Source organism: Bubalus bubalis, chromosome 6 (genome assembly GCF_019923935.1).
Source record: "Bubalus bubalis isolate 160015118507 breed Murrah chromosome 6, NDDB_SH_1, whole genome shotgun sequence".
Lineage (NCBI taxonomy): Eukaryota > Metazoa > Chordata > Mammalia > Artiodactyla > Bovidae > Bubalus > Bubalus bubalis.
In genome coordinates this window covers 30,607,982-30,630,830 of record NC_059162.1, presented here as the reverse complement: position 1 = coordinate 30,630,830, position 22,849 = coordinate 30,607,982, and the positions used below count along the sequence as shown (strand labels likewise).

The following is a 22,849-nucleotide window of genomic DNA, read 5'->3' as shown; positions in this document are numbered from 1 at the left end:
AAGTCATGTCTGATTCTTTTGCCAACGCATAGACTAGCCCACCAGGCTCCTCTGTCTGTGGGATTTCTCAGGCAAGAATACTGAATTGGGTTGCCATTTCCTCCTTCAGAGGATCTTTTGACCCAAGGATCAAACCCATGTCTCCTGCATTTGCAGGTGGATTCTTTACCACTGAGCCACTAGGGAAGCCCACTGTATGTATATATGTACACCATATCTTCTTGTTAATTCATCTGTTGGTGGACACTTTAGTTGCTTCTATATCTCGGCTATTATAAATAGTGCTGCAGTGAATATCAGTGACTTCCCAGGTGGCTCAGTAAAGAAATGGTAAAGAATCCCTCTGCCAATGCAGGAGATCCAGGAGACTCAGGTTTGATCCTTAGGTCGGGAAGATTCCCTGGAGAAGGGCATGGCAACCCACTCCATTATTCTTGCCTGGGGAATCTCATGGGTGGAGGAGCCTGGTGGGCTATAGTCTATGGGGTCCCAAAGAGACAGACATGACCGAGTGAGTGCACATGCATGAATATCAGTGTGCATGTGTCTTTCAAAGGAAATTACAAGTATTCATAAGTTTCCCTCTTAATAGTTCAACATACTCATCACTAACTGCATGCATAACGTGCTCAATCGCTCAGTCATGTCCAACTCTTTGCAACCCCATAGACTATAGCCCACCAGGCTCCTCTATCCATGGGATTTCACAGGCAAGAATACTGGAGTGCTTTGCCATTTTCTTCTCCAGGGGATCTTCCTGACCCAAGGATCGAATCCTTGTCTCCTACATTGGCAGATGGTTTCTTTACCACTAAGCCACCTGGGAATCCCATATCACTATATTTCAATATTTGTTGATAATATTTTTTTCTTTTCAGGAAAATTTAAGTGAATATATTTTATAGTTGTAATTGGTAATATAAACTTATTATGGTCAGTGACTTTACCAGAGTGAACTTTTGGTCATTATAAGAGAAAATTTTGTAACTGGAATATTATACAATAATTTCTTCCTCCATTTTATTTTGTTTGGACAGTACTGAAATGATTGATCAAAATAAGTACTCACAGATATAGCAGATTTTTTAAATATCTCATGTAATTTTAGGAAATTAAATCCAAATTTTGTAATTTAGGTCACTCTTCAGTGACATTAATTCTAAAGCTGGAAGGAAATATATTAAACATTTTTCTTTTCAGGTTGGAATCAAATTGTATCTAATAAGAGTTCAGATTTTTTTTCATATATTTAATAGTTGGGCATAACTAATCTCAACTAATAAAAAATACTAGAAGTGTCTGTAAGTGTTCACTGATTATTATACAACTGATCATTGCAATGTGAAGAAAATTTGTTCCAAAAAAATGAACCTTATACATTTATTGTTTATTTTGTGTGGATGTCCTGTGTTATCTGCTCATGTGTAATATCGTACAATCTGGATTTTTGAGAAGGAGCTACCATCTACCTAGTCAACCACATTTCAGTTCAGTTCAGTTGCTCAGTCGTGTCCGACTCTTTGCGACCCCATGAATCGCAGCACTCCAGGCCTCCCTATCCATCACCAACTCCGGAGTTCACTCAGACTCACGTCCATCGAGTCAGTGATGCCATCCAGCCATGCAAAAAAGCAAAATGGCTGTCTGGGGAGGCCTTACAAATAGCTGTGAAAAGAAGAGAAGCAAAAAGCAAAGGAGAAAAGGAAAGATATAAGCATCTGAATGCAGAGTTCCAGAGAATAGCAAGAAGAGATAAGAAAGCCTTCCTCAGCGATCAATGCAAAGAAATAGAGGAAAACAACAGAATGGGAAAGACTAGAGATCTCTTCAAGAAAGTTAGACATACCAAGGGAACATTTCATGCAAAGATGGGCTCGATAAAGGACAGAAATGGTATGGACCTAACAGAAGCAGAAGATATTAAGAAGAGTTGACAAGAAGACACAGAAGAACTGTACAAAAAAGCTCTTCACGACCCAGATAATCACAATGGTGTGATCACTGACCTAGAGCCAGACATCCTGGAATGTGAAGTCAAGTGGGCCTTAGAAAGCATCACTACGAACAAAGCTAGTGGAGGTGATGGAATTCCAGTTGCGTTATTTCAAATCCTGAAAGATGATGCTGTGAAAGTGCTGCACTCAGTATGCCAGCAAATTTGGAAAACTCAGCAGTGGCTACAGGACTGGAAAAGGTCAGTTTTCATTCCAATCCCAAAGAAAGGCAACCACATATTAAGAAGTTTATATTAAGTATACAGCAATGCATAAGAACTCTTCAGAAAGCTGAGTTTCTGCCAAGGGAGGACCCTAGAATGCCACACTTAAAAATCAAAGGAGGTCCCTGGCAGTCAGATTCAGCTGATATAACAGATTAGTCTTTTTAATCCCTGCCTGGGAACACTCTGCTCAATACTGTCTGCTGTGGTGCAGGAAGCTTTGTGCATAAGGAGGGCGCCACCAGCCTGAGGACTGTCAGAGGCAGGGGAGCTATTGCTAGGGTAGCTGACTTTTTTTTTTGCTTCAGGGCACTAGGCTAGTTGGAATGCCTTGGAGAGTCCAGCTGGAAAAAGTCACAAAACCCATGCAAGGCATCCCAAATAACCACTCTTAAATTAAGGTAGAGGGTTGCCTCTTGAAGAGGTTTAGGACCTTCAGTCCAGGAGTGATTGGCACTTCATTCGATTTTACATGGAGGGGAAGAAAAGAGTTTTTAGGATATTTGAAAACTGCCCCAATGACCTGGTTTCATTGGAATGGGCCCTTTTCTCTTCTGAGGCAGTCATGCTGCAGTTGTGGTATGGCAAGAAGAAAAGTATTTTGGGAATAGGGAGTATGTTAGCTTGGAACATAAAACTCACAAGACCTTGAACAAGTCATATAACCTCAGTTTCCTCATCAGTAAATGGATTCTGTGGCAGGACTGCATAAAATAATCTATGTGGAAGTACCCAACACTAATTCTTAGCATATATTGCTAAATCTGAATAGTCTCCTAAGTAAAATAGATATTCCTTAACACACCAACAGATGCTCTGAGAGAAGGAAGAAAGAAAGCGGGGGTACTTTTGGGGGACTTCCTTGGTGGTCCAGTGGCTGAGACTCTGTGCTTCTAATGCAGGGGGCCCAGGTTCCATCCCTGGTCAGGGAACTAGATCCCACATGCTGCAGTGAAGATCAAAGATCCCGCATACCCCAACTAAGACCTGGCATGGCCAAAAGTAAAATACTTTTTAAAAGGAGGAAATTTTTAATCGAACTATTACAAAATAAACTAGATGGTTCATGTAATTGTAGCTATTATCACTTCACCTTTTAGAATTGAAAGAGATATGAAATATCACCTGAGATAATGCTGAGGTAAATACATGTAACTTTTGCTGTCTTGTGTACTTCTGATGAGGCTTCCCTTGTGGCTCAGCTGGTAAAGAATCTTCCTGCAATGAGGGAGATCAGGTTCGATCCCTGGCTTGGGAAGATCCCCTGGAGAAGGGACAGGCTACCTACTCCAGTATTCTGGCCTGGAGAATTCCATGGACTATACAGTCCATGGGGTCACAAAGAGTCAGACACGACTAAGTGACACTTTCATGTTCACTTCTGGTGAGGCCAAGTCACAAGTTGGCCTTAAACATATACAATAGACACCTTTTATTCTTGTCCGACTAACATCCATTCCTCCTTTTTATGTTTATAGCATCTGGTTTTCCTCTGTCATGCTCAGTTCATCAGTCTTGGGGGAGAAGAGTCCGCCCCAGCTCCAGAAGTGGACTTGCCAACCAGGCTTTGCCAGTCAGAGCATTACATGTATGGCAGATCCCATTGATTGGCGACCCTAATTCCCATTCTCAATCCCCTTCTTCCCAGCCTAACTCAACTAGAGAGTCTGGAAGAGCAAAATACTTGGTTTCCACCTCCCTTGAAGGTAGGGGTAGCCTTGTGACCCACTTAGGATCAGTGGATCATAAGCAGAAGTCTGCCAGGTGCTTTTGGGAAAACTTTTGCTTTCTCCAAAGAGGGCCATTTTCTTCCCATAGCATCCTTTTTCCTGCCTAGAACCTGGATGTGGTTTTTTGGAACTGCAGCAGCCATCTTGCGATTAAAAAAAAAAGAACTATAAAAAATGTTAATCCGTTGAATCATCAGCAGTGGCTATCTACTCCACACATCTTTTAATATAAGGAAGGTGAACTTCATTTTGTTTTATCAAGTTTGCTGTTGTCTGCAGTTGAAGGCATCTCTAATTGATAGAATCTCTCCTTGGCTGTACTGATTGATTCAAGGATGGCCGTGTGACTCAAGTTAGAGCAATCAGAGCCAGTGAGACTCAGTTTTAGGACTCTCACTGAACTGTAAGAATAGAAGTTCTCTATCTGTAGTGTTAAAACTCTTTTTAACACTTTGTGACCCCATGGACTATAGCCCGTCAGGCTCCTTTGTCCATGGAATTCTCCAGGCAAGAACACTGGAGTGGGTTGCCATTCCCTTCTCCAGGGGATCTTCCTGACCCAAGAATTAACCCCAGATTTTCTGCATTGCAGACAGGTTCTTTACCATCTGAGCCACCAGGGAACCTGAAAGTAAAAAAAAGATATTAGCCTAGAATGTCTGGCAGCCAACTTGCCCCAACATGGAATCAGCAGGATGAGAATGAAGCCAGTAAAGAGGAAAATGCAGATGAGATAGTGAATTACGATGATATCTTTTGAATCCCTGATCCAGATTTGCATAAACTGAGGCTGCCTCTGGACTTTTTAAATACAGGATGCAATAAATTCCTCTTTGCTCAAACTTGTCTGAGATATGAGTTTTCTGTCACGTATGATAACCTGACTAATACTTCACAACGTATTACCTGTGCTGCTGCTAGTCCATATTTTCTCCTGCCTTCACTGCCACAGGTAACTAAGAGCAGGGCTTAATATTGATCCCTTTTTAGTGAGTTCCTTCCTCCTTCAGTTTCTCTGTCGATGCTTTTGTGGGTCCACCCCTCCTGTCCATGTATAGGGACAGGCCTCTCCTCTGGGTGAGAAGAGAGGAAAGATCCACACATTTTAGCAGAGACTTTCCAGCACAGGGAAGAACCGTGCACATGTTTCTTCTCCAAAACTCATGAAGAAGTTGTTCAGAGAGGAAAGGGAGACTAGAAGACATTGATGGGAGGAAGGATAATTTGGTTTATTACAATTCAATTGTTTCAACTCCCCCCTCTGCTTACTGTCATGATCATACAGTAAATACGGAAAGAGGGAATTCCCTGGCAGTCCAGTGGTTAGGATTCTGTGCCTCCACTGCCCAAAGTAGAGATCAGTGTGTTTCTCTAGTCTTCAAAATTATATCTGCTGGCAAGCATTCTTTGACAATCAAAACAAAATGATGGTTGAGTCAATTTGATAGCAGCAAACCAAGTGTTCAAGGCCAAGGGATAGCAATAGTCTGGTCCATTGTCAGGAGAGTCCTCACCACTGGACTGCCAGGGAAGTGCTGCTGAGTGCTGTGTGTGAATTTGCTGCCTTCAGGCTCTCACACCCACAGCTCCAACAAAACTGCCTTTGCTGATCCGTACACATTGCCAAAATTCAGGGGTCAGTTCTTGGTCTTTTTACTTCACCTGACTGACAGTATGTTGCACAGTTGTTTGGAGTTCAGGTAGTGAGGCTGTCGGGTGTGGACTCTCAAGCCAGCAAACGTTCAAAATTAGAGCTCCAACCACCACAAGCTCTGTAACCTGGATCAGTCAGTCAGTCACTTCGGTCACTCAGTCATGTCCGACTCTTTGCGACCCCATGAATCGCAGCACGCCAGGCCTCCCTGTCCATCACCAACTCCCGGAGTTCACTCAAACTCATGTCCATCGAGTCGGTGATGCCATCCAGCCATCTCATCCTCTGTCGTCCCCTTCTCCTCCTGCCCCCAATCCCTCCCAGCATCAGAGTCTTTTCCAGTGAGTCAACTCTTCGCATGAGGTGGCCGAAGTACTGGAGTTTCAGCTTCAGCGTCATTCTCTCCAAAGAAATCCCAGGGCTGATCTCCTTCAGAATGGACTGGTTGGATCTCCTTGCAGTCCAAGGGACTCTCAAGAGTCTTCTCCAACACCACAGTTCAAAAGTGCCAATTCTTCTGTGCTCAGCTTTCTTCACAGTCCAACATTCACATCCACACATGACCACTGGAAAAACCATAGCCTTAACTAGAATGACCTTTGTTGGCAAAGTAATGTCTCTGCTTTTGAATATGCTATCTAGGTTGGTCATAACTTTCCTTCCAAAGAGTAAGCGTCTTTTAATTTCTAGGCTGCAGTCACCATCTGCAGTGATTTTGGAGCCCCAAAAAATAAAGTTAGCCCCTGTTTGCACTGTTTACCCATCTATTTGCCATGAAGTGATGGGACCAGATGCCAGGATCTTCGTTTTCAGAATGTTGAGCTTTAAGCCAACTTTTTCACTCTCCTCTTTCACTTTCATCAAGAGGCTTTTTAGTTCCTCTTCACTTTCTGCCATAAGAGTGGTGTCATTTGCATATCTGAGGTTATTGATATTTCTCTGGGCAATCTTGATTCCAGCTTGTGCTTCTTCCAGTCCAGCGTTTCTCATGATGTACTCTGCATAGAAGTTAAATAAGCAGGGTGACAATATACAGCCTTGATGTACTTCTTTCCTGATTTGGAACCAGTCTGTTGTTCATGTCCAGTTCTAACTGTTGCTTCCTGACCTGCATACAGATTTCTCAAGAAGCAGGTCAGGTGGTCTGGTATTCCCATCTCTTTCAGAATTTTCCACAGTTTATTGTGATCCACACAGTCAAAGGCTTTGGCATAGTCAATAAAGCAGAAATAGATGTTTTTCTGGAATTCTCTTGCTTTTTCCATGATCCAGCAGATGTTGGCAGTTTGATCTCTGGTTCCTCTGCCTTTTTGAAAACCAGCTTAAACATCTGGAAGTTCACAGTTCATGTATTGCTGAAGCCTGGCTTAGAGAATTTTGAGCATTACTTTACTAGCATGTGAGATGAGTGCAGTTGTGTGGTAGTTTGAGCATTCTTTGGCATTGCCTTTCTTTGGGATTGGAATGAAAACCGACCTTTTCCAGTTCTGTGGCCACTGCTGAGTTTTCCAAATTTGCTGGCGTATTGAGTGCAGCACTTTCACAGCATCGTCTTTTAGGATTTGAAATAGCTCAACTGGGATTCCATCACCTCCACTAGCCTTCTTCGTAGTGATGCTTTCTAAGACCCACTTGACTTCACATTCCAGGATGTCTGGCTCTAGGTGAGTGATCACACCATCGTGATTATCTGGGTCGTGAAGATCTTTTTCATACAGTTCTTCTATGTATTCTTGCCAACTCTTCTTAATATCTTCTGCTTCTGTTAGGTCCATACCATTTCTGTCCTTTATCGAGCCCATCTTTGCATGAAATGTTCCCTTGGTATCTCTAATTTTCTTGAAGAGATCTCTAGTCTTTCCCATTCTGTTGTTTTCCTCTATTTCTTTGCATTGATCACTGAGGAAGGCTTTCTTATCTCTCCTTGCTATTCTTTGGAACTCTACATTCAGATGCTTATATCTTTCCTTTTCTCCTTTGCTTTTCGCTTCTCTTCTTTTCACAGCTATTTGTAAGGCCTCCTCAGACAGCCATTTTGCTTTTTTGCATTTCTTTTCCATGGGGATGGTGTTGATCCCTGTCTCCTGTACAATGTCATGAACCTCATTCCATAGTTCATCAGGCACTCTGTCTATCAGATCTAGTCCCTTAAATCTATTTCTCACTTCCACTGTGTAATCATAAGGGATTTGAGTTAGGTCATACTTGAATGGTCTAGTGGTTTTCCCTACTTTCTTCAATTTAAATTTGAATTTGGCAATAAGGAGTTCATGATATGAGCCACAGTCAGCTCCTGGTCTTGTTTTTGCTGACTGTATACAGCTTCTCCATCTTTGGCTGCAAAGAATATAAGCAATCTGATTTTGTTGTTGACCATCTGGTGATGTCCATGTGTAGAGTCTTCTCTTGTGTTGTTGGAAGAGGGTGTTTGCTATGACCAGTGCGTTCTCTTGGCAAAAAAAAAAAAATTAGCCTTTGCCCTGCTTCATTCTGTATTCCAAGGCCAAATTTGCCTGTTACTCCAGGTTTTTCTTGACTTCCTACTTTTGCATTCCAGTCCCCTATAATGAAAAGGACATCTTTTTTGGGTGTTAGTTCTAAAAGGTCTTGTAGGTCGGCATAGAACCGTTCAACTTCAGCTTCTTCAGCGTTACTGGTCGGGGCATAGGCTTGGATTACTGTGATATTGAATGGATTACCTTGGAAGCAAACAGAGATCATTCTGTCGTTTTTGAGATTGCATCCAAGTACTGCATTTCGGATTCTTTTGTTGACCATGATGGCTACTCCATTTCTCCTAAGGGATTCCTACCCACAGTAGTAGATATAATGGTCATCTGAGTTAAATTCACCCATTCCAGTCCATTTTAGGTCACTGATTCCTAGAATGTCAATGTTCACTCTTGCCATTTCCTGTTTGACCACTTCCAATTTGCCTTGATTCATGGACCTGACATTCCAGGTTCCTATGCAATATTGCTCTTTACAGCATCAGACCTTGCTTCTATCACCAGTCATATACACAACTGGGTATTGTTTTTGCTTTGGTTCCATCCCTTCATTCTTTCTGGAGTTATTTCTCCACTAATCTCCAGTAGCATATTGGGCAGCTACCGACCTGGGGAGTTCCTCCTTCAGTATCCTATCATTTCACCTTTTCGTACTATTCATGGGGTTCTCAAGGCAAGAATACTGAAGTGGTTTGCCATTCCCTTCTCCAGTGGACCACATTCTGTCAGATCTCTCCACCATGACCCGCCCTTCTTGGGTGGCCCCGCAGACATGGCTTAGTTTCATTGAGTTAGACAAGGCTGTGGTCCTAATGTGATTAGATTGACTAGTTTTCTGTGATTATGGTTTCAGTGTGTCTGCCCTCTGATGCCCTCTCGCAACACCTACCATCTTACTTGTGTTTCTCTTACCTTGGACGTGGGGTATCTCCTCACAGGCACCCCTCCTGACTTTGAACATGGAGTAGGTCCTCTAGGCCCTTCTGCACCCATGCAGCTGCCACTCCTTGGACATGGGGTTGCTTCTCTGGGTAGGGACCTTTAAACTCTGTGCCTCAAAACGTGGGGGTGATAATAATATCATCTAATTCGTAATGTTGTTGGTACAATTAAATTGTACCAAGAACAGTAGTGGAAGTAACAGTAGTAGTATACTTGCTTGACTTGGCTTCCAGAATCTCATATTCGCTCATTTTTTTCTGACTTCACTAGCTACTTCTCCTAAACTTTTCCTGTATCCTTCTTATTCCCCTGATCTCTCAGGGTGCCTCGGAGCTCTGTCATTGTACCTCTTTAACTGCATCACTCTCTTGGTGAGCTGATCCAGCCTTATGATTTTAAATACTATCCATGGTGGACACTCTGATGGGCCATCAGATGCACCTTCAAGGAAGGACTTGTGCCCCAGCTGCTAAGGCTGTTGTCAGTGGACAGGCTTCATCTGTCAGCCCTCTCAGGGATTACCTCAGTTGACAGAACCTCCTCGCCTGAGGTCATGTTCTTCTGGAGGTGGTCAACATTTGATAACTGGTTGAGGCAAGAATATCAAGGGCTTACTATCTCAGCCTCACATAGGACAACTCTGACAGCCCATTTCAGCTCCAGAGCTGCTCATGTAGTCATCTCGGGTTGTCAGGCCTGCATCATAGCTCACCTCCCTCCTGCCTTCCAGAGATGTTGATTCCAATGACATTCTCTATTCAACATTCTAAACACAGAAGTCTGCCTTAGAATCTGCTTCCCCCAAAATCCAATGTGATGCTATTTATATGTTGATGACTCTCAAATTTTACATCAACAGTCTAATCTTCTCTGAACTCCAAATGATGTCGTTAACTGCCTCTTTGGAAATTTAACAGACATCTCAAATTTAACATACCTAAAATTGGGCTCTTTTTTTAAACTAATTTTTTGTTGAAGTCAAGGCTATGGTTTTCCTGTGGTCATGTATAGATGTGAGAGTTGGACTGTGAAGAAGGCTGAGCGCCAAAGAATTGATGCTTTTGAACTGTGGTGTTGGAGAAGACTCTTGAGAGTCCCTTGGACTGCAAGGAGATCCAACCAGTCCATTCTGAAGGAGATCAGCCCTGGGATTTCTTTGGAAGAAATGATGCTAAAGCTGAAACTCCAGTACTTTGGCCACCTCATGTGAAGAGTTGACTCATTGGAAAAGACTCTGATGCTGGGAGGGATTGGGGGCAGGAGGAGAAGGGGACGACAGAGGATGAGATGGCTGGATGGCATCACTGACTCGATGGATGTGAGTCTGTGTGAACTCCAGGAGTTGGTGATGGACAGGGAGGCCTGGCGTGCTGTGATTCATGGGGTCGCAAAGAGTCGGACACGACTGAGTGACTGATCTGATCTGATCTGATCTGATAGTTGGTTCACAATGTTTCAGGTGTACAGCAAAGTGATTTAATTATGTATATGTAGATGTAGATATATGGAGAAGGCAATGGCACCCCACTCCAGTACTCTTTCCTGGAAAATCCCATGGATGGAGGAGCCTGGTAGGCTGCAGTCCATGGGGTCGCTAAGAGTCGGACACGACTGAGAGACTTCACTTTTACTTTTCACTTTCCTGCATTGGAGAAGGAAATGGCAACCCACTCCAGTGTTCTTGCCTGGAGAATCCCAGGGACAGGGGAGCCTGGTGGGCTACTGTCTATGGGGTCGCACAGAGTCAGACACGACTGAAGTGACTTAGCAGCAGATATAGATATAAGAATATATATTCCTTTTCAGATTCTTTTCCATTATAGGTTATTACAGGATATCAAATGTATTTCCATCACTGCAGGTGGTGATTGCAGCCATGAAATTAAAAGACGCTTACTCCTTGGAAGGAAAGTTATGACCAACCTAGATAGCGTATTAAAAAGCAGAGACATTACTTTGCCAACAAAGGTCCGTCTAGTCAAGGCTATGGTTTTTCCAGTGGTCATGTGTGGATGTAAATGTTGGACTGTGAAGAAAGCTGAGCACCAAAGAACTGATGCTTTTGAACTGTGGTGTTGGAGAAGACTCTTGAGAGTCCCTTGAACTGCAAGGAGATCCAACCAGTCCATCCTAAAGGAGATCGGTCCTGGGTGTTCATTGGAAGAACTGATGCTAAAGCTGAAACTCCAATACTTTGGCCACCTCATGTGAAGAGTTGACTCATTGGAAAAGACCCTGATGTTGGGAGGGATTGGGGGCAAGAGGAGAAGGGGACGACAGAGGATGAGATGGCTGAATGGCATCACTGACTCAATGAGTTTGGGTAAACTCCGGGAGTTGGTGATGGACAGGGAGGCCTGGTGTGCTGCGATTCATGGAGTCACAGAGTCGGACACGACTGAGTGACTGAACTGAACTGAACTGAACTGAATAGGTCCTGTTTTTTATTTATATACAGTGTATATATGTTTATCCCAAATTCCTAATTTATCCCTCCTCCCTCTTCCCCTTTGGTAACCATCAGTTTGTTTTCTATGTCTGTGAGTCTATTTCTGTTCTGTAAATGAATTCCTTTGTATCATTATTTTGTTTTTAGATTCAAAAGTGATACATATTTGTTATTCTCTGTCTGACTTCAGTTAGTAGGATAATCTCTAGGTCCATCCATGGTGCTGCAAATGGCATTGTCTTATTCTGTTTTCTGGCTGAGTAATATTTCATTGTGTGTGTGTGTGTGTGTGTGTACCACATCTTCTTATCCATTTGTCTGTTGATCGACATTTAGGTTGTTTCCATGTCTTGGCTATTATAAATAGTGCTGCTGTGAACATTTGTACATGTACTTTTCGAATTTCAAGTTTTCATCTTTTCTGGATATATGCCCAGCAGTGGGATTGTTGGATCATATGATAACTCTGAGTTGAGTTTTCCTAAGCAGTCTCTGTGCTGTTCTACATAGTGAGTGTACCAACTGACATTCCCACCAACAGGGTAGGTGGGTTCCTTTTTCTCCATACCCTCTCCAGCATTTATTATTTGTAGACTTTTTGATGATGTCCATTCTGACTGGTGTGAGGTTTTGATTTGCATTTCTGTGATAATTAGCAATGTTGAACATCTTCTCATGTGCCTGTTGGACATCTGTGTGTCTTCTTTGGAGAAGTGTCTATTTAGGTCTTTTGCTCATTTTTTGGATTTAAGTTGTAAAACTGCTCTTAACTTTCTCATTTCCAAAACTTTTCTTCTTCTCCTCCCAGTAAATGACAATTCTTTCAGTTGTTGAGACCAAAAACTGGTAACAGTACTTGATTCTTCTGTTTACTTCATACAGGTGTACCCTAATTCCTGCTATCAGTAAATCCTATCTGCTCTACTATCAAAATATATTATAAACCACTTATCATTTCCATTGCTAACAGCCTAACCTACACCACAATTATCTCTGCTTTGGACTAATTTTATACTCTTCTAATTGAACTCCCTTCTTGTCTTTTCCTCTTCTACATTCTATTTAATTTATCTTTTATTGTGTGTGTGTCAAAATACAGATTTTGTTGTTGATGAGTAGTTGATTTACAATATTGTATTAGTTTCAGGTCTACAGCATAATCATTTAATATTTTTGCAGATTATGTTCCATTATGGTGTTATTGTTTAGTTGCTAAGTTGTATCCAACTCTTTGTGGCCCCATGGACTGTAGCCCTGCAAGCTCATCTGTCCATGAAATTTTCCAAACAAGGGTACTGGAGTAGGTTGCCATTTACTCCTCCAGGGGATCTTCTCTACCCAGGAATCGAACTTGCATACCCTGCATTGGCAGGCAGATTCTTTATGGATGAGCCACCAGGGAAGCACTATATTCCCTTGTAGGTTATTGCAAGGTAATGGGTATAATTCCCTGTGCTATACAATAAATCCTTGTTGCTTATTTATTTTATATATAGTAATTTGTATCTGTTAACCCCATACCCTAATTTGCCCCTCCCCACTTCCCTCTCCCCTTTGGTAAGCACAAGTTTGTTTTATGTATCTGTAAGTCTGTTTTTCTATGTCTGTGTTTCTGATTTGTATATAAATTTAATTTGTATTTCTAGATTCCATATATAAGTGATATCACATACATTTGTTTTTTTATCTGACTTATTTCACTAAGCATAATATTCTATAAGTCCGTCCATGTTGTGCAAATGGCAGTATTCATTATTTTTATGGCTGGGTAATATTCCATTGTGTATTTATATAATAATATTATATATATATGTATATGTATATACACACCTGCTACTGCTAAGTCACTTCAGTCGTGTCCGACTCTGTGCGACCCCTTAGACGGCAGCCCACCAGACTCCCCGTCCCTGGGATTCTCCAGGCAAGAACACTGGAGTGGGTTGCCATTTCCTTCTCCAATGCATGAAAGTGAAAGTGAAGTCGCTCAGTTGTGTCCGACCCTCAGCGACCCCATGGACTGCAGCCCACCAGGCTCCTCCGTCCATGGGATTTTCCAGGCAAGAGCACTGGAGTGGGGCATCTTCTTAATTCAGTTATTTGTGATGAGCACTTGGTTTGCTTCTGTATCTTGGCTGCTGTAAATAGCAGTGCTAAACATTGGAGTGTGTATCTTTTCAGTTTACTGTTTTCATTTTTTCCAGATTATATACCATAGAGTGAAATTGCTGGATCATTTGGTAGTTCTGTTTTTAGCTTTTTAAAAAAAATCTTTTGGCCATGCATGTGGTGTGCGTGTTGGATCTTAGGTCCCCAGCCAGGGATCAAATCCTTGGCCCCTACAGTAGAAGCATGGAGTCTTAACCACTGGACTGTCAGGGAAGTCCCTATTTTTAGCTTTTTGAGGAACCACCATACTGTTTTCCATAGTGGCTTTGCCAGTTTATGTTCCCACCAACAGTGTACAGGGATTCCCTTTCCTCCAAATCCTCTTCAACATTTGTTATTTGCAGAGTTTTTGATGGCAGTCATCCTGACAGGTGTGAGGTGATACCTCACTGTGGTTTTGAGTTGCATTTCTCTAATAATTAGCCATATCAAGTATATTTTAATAAGCCTAGTAGCCAGAATCTCTGTGTCTTCTTTGGAAAAATGTCTGTTCAGGTTTTCTGCCCAGTTTTTGATTGTGTTGTTTATTTCTTTGCTATTGAGTTGTGTGCACTTTTGTATAGTTTGGATATTAACCTCTTGTTGGCTGCATCATTTGCAAATATTTTCTCCTACTCAGTAGGTTGTCTTTTTATATTATTGATGGTTTTTTGCTGAGCAAAAACTTTTAAGTTTAATTGGGACCCATTTGGTTTCTTTTTTTTTTTTTTGCTCTTATTTCTTTTGCTTGGGAGACTAATCTGAGAAAATATTGCTATGGTTTATGTCAAAGAGTGTTATGCCTGTGTTCTCTTCTAGGAGTTTTATGGCCTTGTGTCTTACATGTAGATCTTTAAACCATTTTGAGTTTATTTTTTATGTGGTATGAGGGAATGTTCTAATTTGAGTCTTTCACTTGTAGCTGTCCAGTTTTCCCAGCACCACGGCTGAGCTGACTGTCTTTTCTTCACTTTGTGTTCTTGCCTCCTTTTGTCATAGACAATCTATTTGACTCTAGATGTGGGAGCTTATTTTTGGCCCTGTTCTGTTCCATTGATCTGTGTGTCCATTTTTGTGCCAATACCATGCTGTTTTTCTACATCCTATTTTAGATTGAGTAACTAGAATGATAGTACTAGGTATAAATCACATCATGTCACTCTCCAGCTCAACACCCTCCAGTGTGAGAAGAAAAAGAAAATTGGAGCCAGGACATGGAAGCAACCTAGATGTCCATCAGCAGATGAATGGATAAGAAAGCTGTGGTACATATACACAATGGAGTATTATTCAGCCATTAAAAAGAATACATTTGAATCAGTTCTAATGAGGTGGATGAAACTGGAGCCTATTATACAGAGTGAAGTAAGCCAGAAAGAAAAACACCAATACAGTATACTAACGCATATATATGGAATTTAGAAAGATGGTAACAATAACCCTGTGTACGAGACAGCAAAAGAGACACTGATGTATAGAACAGTCTTATGGACTCTGTGGGAGAGGGAGAGGGCGGGAAGATTTGGGAGAATGGCATTGAAACATGTAAAATATCATGTATGAAACGAGTTGCCAGTCCAGGTTTGATGCACGATACTGGATGCTAGGGGCTGGTGCACTGGGACGACCCAGAGGGATGGAATGGGGAGGGAGGAGGGAGGAGGGTTCAGGATGGGGAACACATGTATACCTGTGGTGGATTCATTTTGATATTTGGCAAAACTAATACAGTTATGTAAAGTTTAAAAATAAAATAAAATTTAAAAAATTTTAAAAATAAATAAATAAATAAATAAAAGGCATCACGGCTAAGTGCAATGTGAAAAAAAAAAAAAAAAGAAAATTGGTAAATCTCTATCCAGACTGATAGATAAATAAAATGTAGTGTGTGTGTACACACACACAGTGGAATATTATTCAGCCTTATAAAAGAATGAAATTCTGATTCATGCCACATCTTGGCCAAACTTTAAAAACATTTTGCTAAGTGAAGTAAGTCAGTCACAAAAGCACAAATGATGTGTGATTCTACCTATCTGAGTGGTATCCAGAATAGTCAAATTTTGTGCAGTTGCTAAGTTGTGTCCAACTCTTTTGCAGCCACATGGACTGGGGGCCACCAAGCTTCTCTGTCCATGGGATTTATCAGGCAAGAATACTGGAGTACATTGCCGTGTTCATCTCCAGGGGATCTTCCTGAGCCAGGGATTGAACCCACGTCTCCTGCTTGGCAGGTGGATTCTTCACTGTGGAGTCACCAGGGAAGCCTATTTAGAAGGGAAGTCACATTTAGAAAGACATGAAGTATAATGTGGTTGCCAGGGCCTTGGGGTAGAAGGGAGTAGGAAGCTGTTGTTTAATAGGTATAGAGTTTCAGTCTTGCAAGATAGACAGTCTGGGAGATTGGTTTCCCAATGTGAATATACTTAACACTATTGAACTGTCCACTTAAAAATAATTCAATTCAATTCAGTTCAGTTCAGTCGCTCAGTCATGTCCAACTCATGACCCCAAGAACTGCAGCATGCCAGGCCTCCCTGTCCATCACCAACTCCCAGAGTTTACCCAAACTCATGTCCATTGAGTCGGTGATGCCATCCAACCATCTCATCCTCTGTCGTCCCCTTCTCCTCCTGCCTTCAATCTTTCCCAGCATCAGGGTCTTTTCAAATGAGTCAGCTCTTTGCATCAGGTGGCCAAAGTATTGGAGTTTCAGCTTCAACATCAGTCTTTCCAATGGGCACCCAGGACTAATCTTTAGGATGGACTGGTTGGATCTTCTTGCAGTCCAAGGGACTCTCGAGAGTCTTCTCCAACACCACAGTTCAAAAGCATCAATTCTTCAGCACTCAGCTTTCTTTATATTCCAACTCTCACATCCATACATGACTACTGGAAAAACCATAGCCTTGACTAGATGGACTTTTGTTGGCAAAGTAATGTCTCTGCTTTTGAATATGCTGTCTAGGTTGGCCATAACTTTCCTTCCAAGGAGTAAGTGTCTTTTAATTTCATGGCTGCAGTCACCATCTGCAGTGATTTTGGAGCCCCCAAAAATAAAGTCAGTCACTATTTCAACTGTTTCCCCATCTATTTCCCATGAAGTGATGGGACCAGATGCCAGGATCTTCGTTTTCTGAATGTTGAGCTTTAAGCCAACTTTTTCACTCTCCTCTTTCACTTTCATCAAGAGGCTCTTTAGTTCTTCACTTTCTGCCATAAGAGTGGTGTCATCTGCATATCTGAGGTTATTGATGTTTCTCCCGGCAATCTTGATTCCAGCTTGTGCTTCATCCAGCCCAGCGTTTCTCATGATGTACTCTGCATAGAAGTTAAATAAGCAGGGTGACAGTATACAGCCTTGATGTACTCCTGTCCTGATTTGGAGCCAGTCTGTTGTTCCATGTCCAGTTCTAACTGTTTCTTCCTGACCCGCAAGAGGCAGGTCATTAAGATGATAAATTTAATGTTATGTGCATTTTACCACAGTTAGAAAAATATTTTAATTAAAAAAAGAGAAAAAGAAGTAGTGGAGCTAGGATTCAAATCCAGGGCACCTGATGACGGTGCATGCTCCTAACACTAGGCTACATTTGTCCTGCAGGTAATAAGACCCAGGAGAGTTAGAAAGTTGTTTATCTGGCAGCCCATCTTGCCAGAGCATGTCCCTTTGATTCCACTTATATGAGGTATCCAGAATAGGCAAATTCATAGACAAAAAGAATAGAGGTTACCAAGGGCTAGAAGGAGGAAGGAATCGGGTGTTATTGTTTAATGGGTACAGATTTTCTATTAGAATAATTAAAATGTAGCCCTCACACCATAGATCATTCTTTTCTCTTGTGACATGACATCTAATAACTGAATAGTGCAAATGGTATTGCCAGAATAAACATTTTTCTGATCACTACTTCTTGAAATTCATGCTGCTGCTGCTGCTGCCAAGTCGCTTCAGTCGTGTCCGACTCTGTGCGACCCCATAGACGGCAGCCCACCAGTCTCCCCCATCCCTGGGATTCTCCAGGCAAGAACACTGGAGTGCGTTGCCATTTCATTCTCCAAATTCATGAGGGTTCTTCAATTCATATTGAGGTTATAGTTCATTTGGACCCAGACTTATCTATATTGTTCTGTTCTAATAAAGCCCAATCTGAAGATCTCTGCAGAGGTCTTTCAGGGGTTTACTTAAGCACCCACCTACTTTTCATAAATATGTGTAATTTAGTTGGTAACTTGTGTCTGACTCTTTGTGACCCCATCCTTTTGTCTGTGGGGTTTCCCAGACAAATACTGGAGTGGGTTGCCGTTTCCTTCTCCAGGGGATCTTCCCCACCCAGGGATCAAACCCCTGTTTCTTGTATTGTAGGTGGATTCTTTACTACTGAGCCACCAGGGAAGCCCCTCATGGATTCTTACTAGGACTTTAAAAGCCTTAGATTACCTTGTTATTTTATATCCATCGAATACATAGTTAACATTTTGTTGCATTCTAAAGATGAAGTGAGCTCTAGACTGGTATCAGTCCACTTAATTTTTTAGCTAAAATATCCTACGTTTTCAAAGAAAGGTTACAATTCTGTCAAGCCAAAGCTCATTACCTAGGGCATGATTTACACCAAAAAGGAAAAGCCCTCACTTGCAGGCTTGAAAGGCTTTATGGAAGCCTTTCATTTTCCAGGCTTATTTTCAAGCCAGAGGATTCTTGGCTAGGACTCCTAATTATTGCCAGCAATGGGTCCCCAACTTTTCTGAGTTGCCACTTAACAAAGTTCTCAATAACTCACCCTCTTCTTTGAAAACCTAAACATGACCAGGCATTGTGTGATACAGATTTTGTTATCCAATCATCTCCTTCAATCTGGAACTAACTAATTATTGTAGATCTTTTTTTGTTTGTTTGTGCATGCATGACCTGGACCTAGGCAGGCCCTTGGTGTTCTGACTCAGTTTCATAGGAATCTGACTCAATTCTGACTCAAAGCATGGAGACTAGTTGTTTAACACAGCTCCCTCTAATAATAGGTTTATAATAACTTTTTTGATGTTGATTTTTTAAACTGAGTACCTTTCAAACCCCAGTGGATTGCAAAATGCCCCTTCTTGTCCTCCTCTTCACCCTGGTCTGGGCTACCATCCACTGGGGGCCTGTCTTAGTCCTTTCAAGCTGCTGTAACAAAATCCTACCGACAAGATAAAGTTTTTATAAACAACAGAAATTTATTTCTCACAGTTTTGGAGGTTTGATGTAGAAGATCGGGGTGCTAGCACGGTCCGGTGAGGGCTCTTGTCCAGGCTGTAGGTGTCTCATTGTGTCCTCCCGTGGCTAGGGGTCTCTCTGGAGCCTCTTTTATAAGCTACTTGTCCCATTTATGAGGATCCCCCCATAACTGAAACACCTCTCAAAGTCATTACCTATTAATACTACCACCTTTGGTGTTAAAATTTCAACACATGAATTTGTGGGGTTCACAGACATTCAGACCATAGCAGAGTCTGTCCTCATTGGCTATGAGCTAATTCTCTGTTAATCAATCATCCAGTCTCTTTCTAATTCCCTGCCAGTCTTCAAGATGATGCTGCAGAAAGACAAGAAGCCTGAGAAGTCAGCCTGAAGGTTTAATTTGAACCTGACTCATCCAATATAAGATGGATTTTTGATTCTGGAAATTTTGAACATTTTTTTGTTAGAGAAAGTTAAAGTCAATGGAAAAACTAGAAATCTTGGGGATGTCGTTCATATTGAATGCTTCAAGAATAAAATGATTTTTCCTCAGAAACAGTTCTCCAAAAGCTATTTGAAGTATTTTACCAAGAAATATCTTAAGAACAGTCTTCATGGTTGACTTTATGTGGTTGTATCTGACAGTGAGACTTATGAACTTTATTACTTCAAGATTAGTCAAGATGAGGGTGGATTTGAATCTGAGGATTAGGTAAAACTGCCCCTTACAGGGCTTTGTTTAGTAATAAAACAAATGAGGCATACAAGAAGAAGAAACATCTAGAAACAGACTTTTAGTTTATTAGTGAATAAAAAACATTGTACTCTGTTTAAAAAAAATGAGTCATCCAGGAACGCATACCTGGACTGATTTACCTGTGCTTCCATCCACCCCATAGATTTATTGTTTCACATAACAATACTATGAAAAATCTCCAAGAGCTTTGCAAACCATACAGGCTGGACCCCATGCAAAGCCTCTGTAGAAATGAAAAAGGTAGCACCACACAGTGTCACGGGAGGTCTGCTGAACATAGAATTTAAATAAAGCCCTAAGTTTTATGGCATAATACCCAAATGTTCATGCTTTGATAAAAAATCACTCATACCAAGAATCAGGAAAATCTCTCAATGTGAGTGAGAAAAACTAGTAATCAGATACCCATATCTAGATGGCATAGGTGTTAGAATGACTTGTCAAAGAAAGGCTTTGAAGCAACCATCATCATAATGTATCAGTGAGCCATCATGAGCACACTTGAAACCAATAAAAACAGAAAGTAAGGAATTAGAAGAGAAGGAAGGGGCAAATGGAGATTTTAGGACTTAAATATAAAATACAGTAAGTTCAAACGAAAAGTTCAGTGGATTGGCCCAATAGTAGAACTGTGGAAAGAATCCATGGACTGGAAAATAGAACAATAGAAATTACTCGATCTGAACAACAGAGATAAAAATAGAAAAAAATGAGCATAGAATCAGGGACTTATGGAGCTGTATAAAAGATCTTAGTGTTGTGGCACCAGAATCTTGGAAAGAGGGCAGAGACTAAAAAGTACTCAAAGAAATAATGACTGAAAAATTTCCTAAGTTTCCTGAATATTTGTCCAAAAAACATAAGCTTACAAATTCATGAAACTGATGAACCCAAATATCATAAACCCCCAAACTTTATGCCAGGGCACATCATAGTCAAACGTTTGAAAACTAAAAGCAAAGAAAAAATTCTTGAAAGTAGCAAAAGAGAAAAGATGCATTATTTATAGGAGATAAACGATTTGAATGACAGCAGGTTTTCTTATCAAAATCCATGGAGGCCAGAAGGAGGTGGCATAATTTTCATGTGTTAAAAGAAATGTCCACCCAGAATTCTATATCCATCAAACATATCTTTTATGTATGAAGGAGAAACTAAGACTTTCTCAGAGGGAGGAAAATTAAGAGAACTTTCCCAGAAGACCTATCTTAAAAGAATGGCTAAAGGAAACTCTCTAAACAGAAAGAAAATAATGAAAGAAGAAATCTTGGCACATCAGGAAGGAAGAAAGTACAAGACAAAGATTAGAAGTATAGTGACAACATATTGAGATAAAGAATACTGTGAGGAACTTCCCTGGTGGTCCAGTGGTTAAGAATCCGCCTTCCAATGCAGGGGATGTGGGTTCAATCCCTGGTTGGGGAGCTAAGATCCCACATGCCACAGGACTACTGAGCCAGAGCACTCTAGAGCCTACGTACCACAACTAGAGAGAAGCCCGTGTGCCGCAAGGAAGATGCCAAGTGCTGCAACTAAGACCCAACAGCAAAATAAATAAGATAGGAGCAACCAAGATGTCCATTGACAGAAAAATGGATAAAGAAGTTGTGGTACATTTATACAAAGAAATATTACTCAGCCATTAAGGGAATGCAATCATACCATTTGCAGCAACATGGATGGACCTAGAGATTGTCATACTGAGTGAAGGAAGTCAGATAGAGAAGGAGAACTGTTGTATGACATCCCTTATATGTGGAATCTAAAAAGAAACAATACAAATGAACTTACAAAGCAGAAAGAGACAGAGAACGAACTTGTGGTTGCTGGGCAGAAGGGATCGTTAGGGAATTGGGGATGAGCATGTACACACTGCTATATTCAAAATGGATAACCAACAAGAATTTATTTTATAGCCCATGGAACTCTGCTTGATGTTATGTGGCATCCTGGATGGGAGGGGAGTTTGGGGGAGAATGGATACATGCGTATGTATGGCTGAGCCCCTTTGTTGTTCACCTGAAACTGTCACAGCATTGTTAATCGGCAATATCCTAACACAAAATAAAAAGTTAAAAAAAAGACTACTTCAAATTGCTACTATAGATGGAGAGAAGTCCCACTAACCCATATCGGAGAATTTAAACTGAGTTTTTGTAAGTCATTACAGTTTTGTTTGATACTTTCTTCTGCAGTATATCCCATTTATGCTGACTGATTAAATCATAATGAATTGTTTTAACTTTGTGATTTTAATTTTCAATTATATTTATGTTCACTATAAATCTTTAAAAAATATTAATATGAAATTTTAAATTCTTTAAAAAATCAATATAACTTACCTAACCCTATAGGAGTGAAATCATTATGACCGGCTCAATAAATTCAGAGAAAAATATTGTCCAAAAAAAGTAATTAAAGGAATACTCAATTAGAAAGAGAAAGTAGATCATGGGTGAATTGAATAGAATATAGACTTTTAGAGTCAGAAAGACCTACATTCAAATTATGATCATGTCATAAAATTTCCTGCAAGTTTGACTCTTCAGAGACTGTTTCTTCTTTTGTAAAATGAATTGTTTAGAAGATTAAAGGAGGTACTGCTTATCAACAAGCTGTCTACCACATAACAGGGGCTCAATACGTAACTGTTACTGATAACATTTACATAGGATATATATACATCCTTAAAAGTCCTATACTAGTGGAAGACATAAAAAGAGAGGATCTGTTTGGGAAAACATATGAACTAATACTTGTATTTTAAGAAGTCCCCAAAGGTTAAAATCTATACTACATAAATACCTTATTCAAAGTTATACTTTGTTTTATTCATTAAAAAATTATTTATAAAAATTAGTAATAAATATTTTTAATTGAGAAAGAAAATCACACAAAAAATTAATAGCAAGAAATCAAGAGATGAGATGAGATGGGACAAACGAGATGAGGTTATAAGGGCCCTGCTTGAGTGCTTTTTGAATTAGCAGCAGACATTACTTCTCCCAAACCACTCATCTGTAAAATTGTCCCTGTCAACCACACTTGGGTATGACCAGTGTGGGAACAATAAAAGGCACACAAACATGATACTTTTCCTAAATGTGCTATATTATCAATCTTATATTTAATTATGTTAAGCTTTGACATGTGCAGAATTCCATCAAAATGTCTCTGTGTAATTTCATGGGAAGTATGTTTAACCAAAGCTCTCTTTGGCTGA

General features: G+C 40.7%; 1 long non-coding RNA gene and 1 pseudogene across 1 annotated transcript in view; both read left to right on the top strand.

Annotated features, from left to right (window-relative positions):
* Nucleotides 1–22,849, top strand: part of LOC102405806 — a 68,164-nt gene that overhangs the window by 22,858 nt on the left and 22,457 nt on the right. The window lies entirely within an intron of this gene.
* LOC112585590 lies at nucleotides 17,089–21,225 on the top strand (annotated as a pseudogene).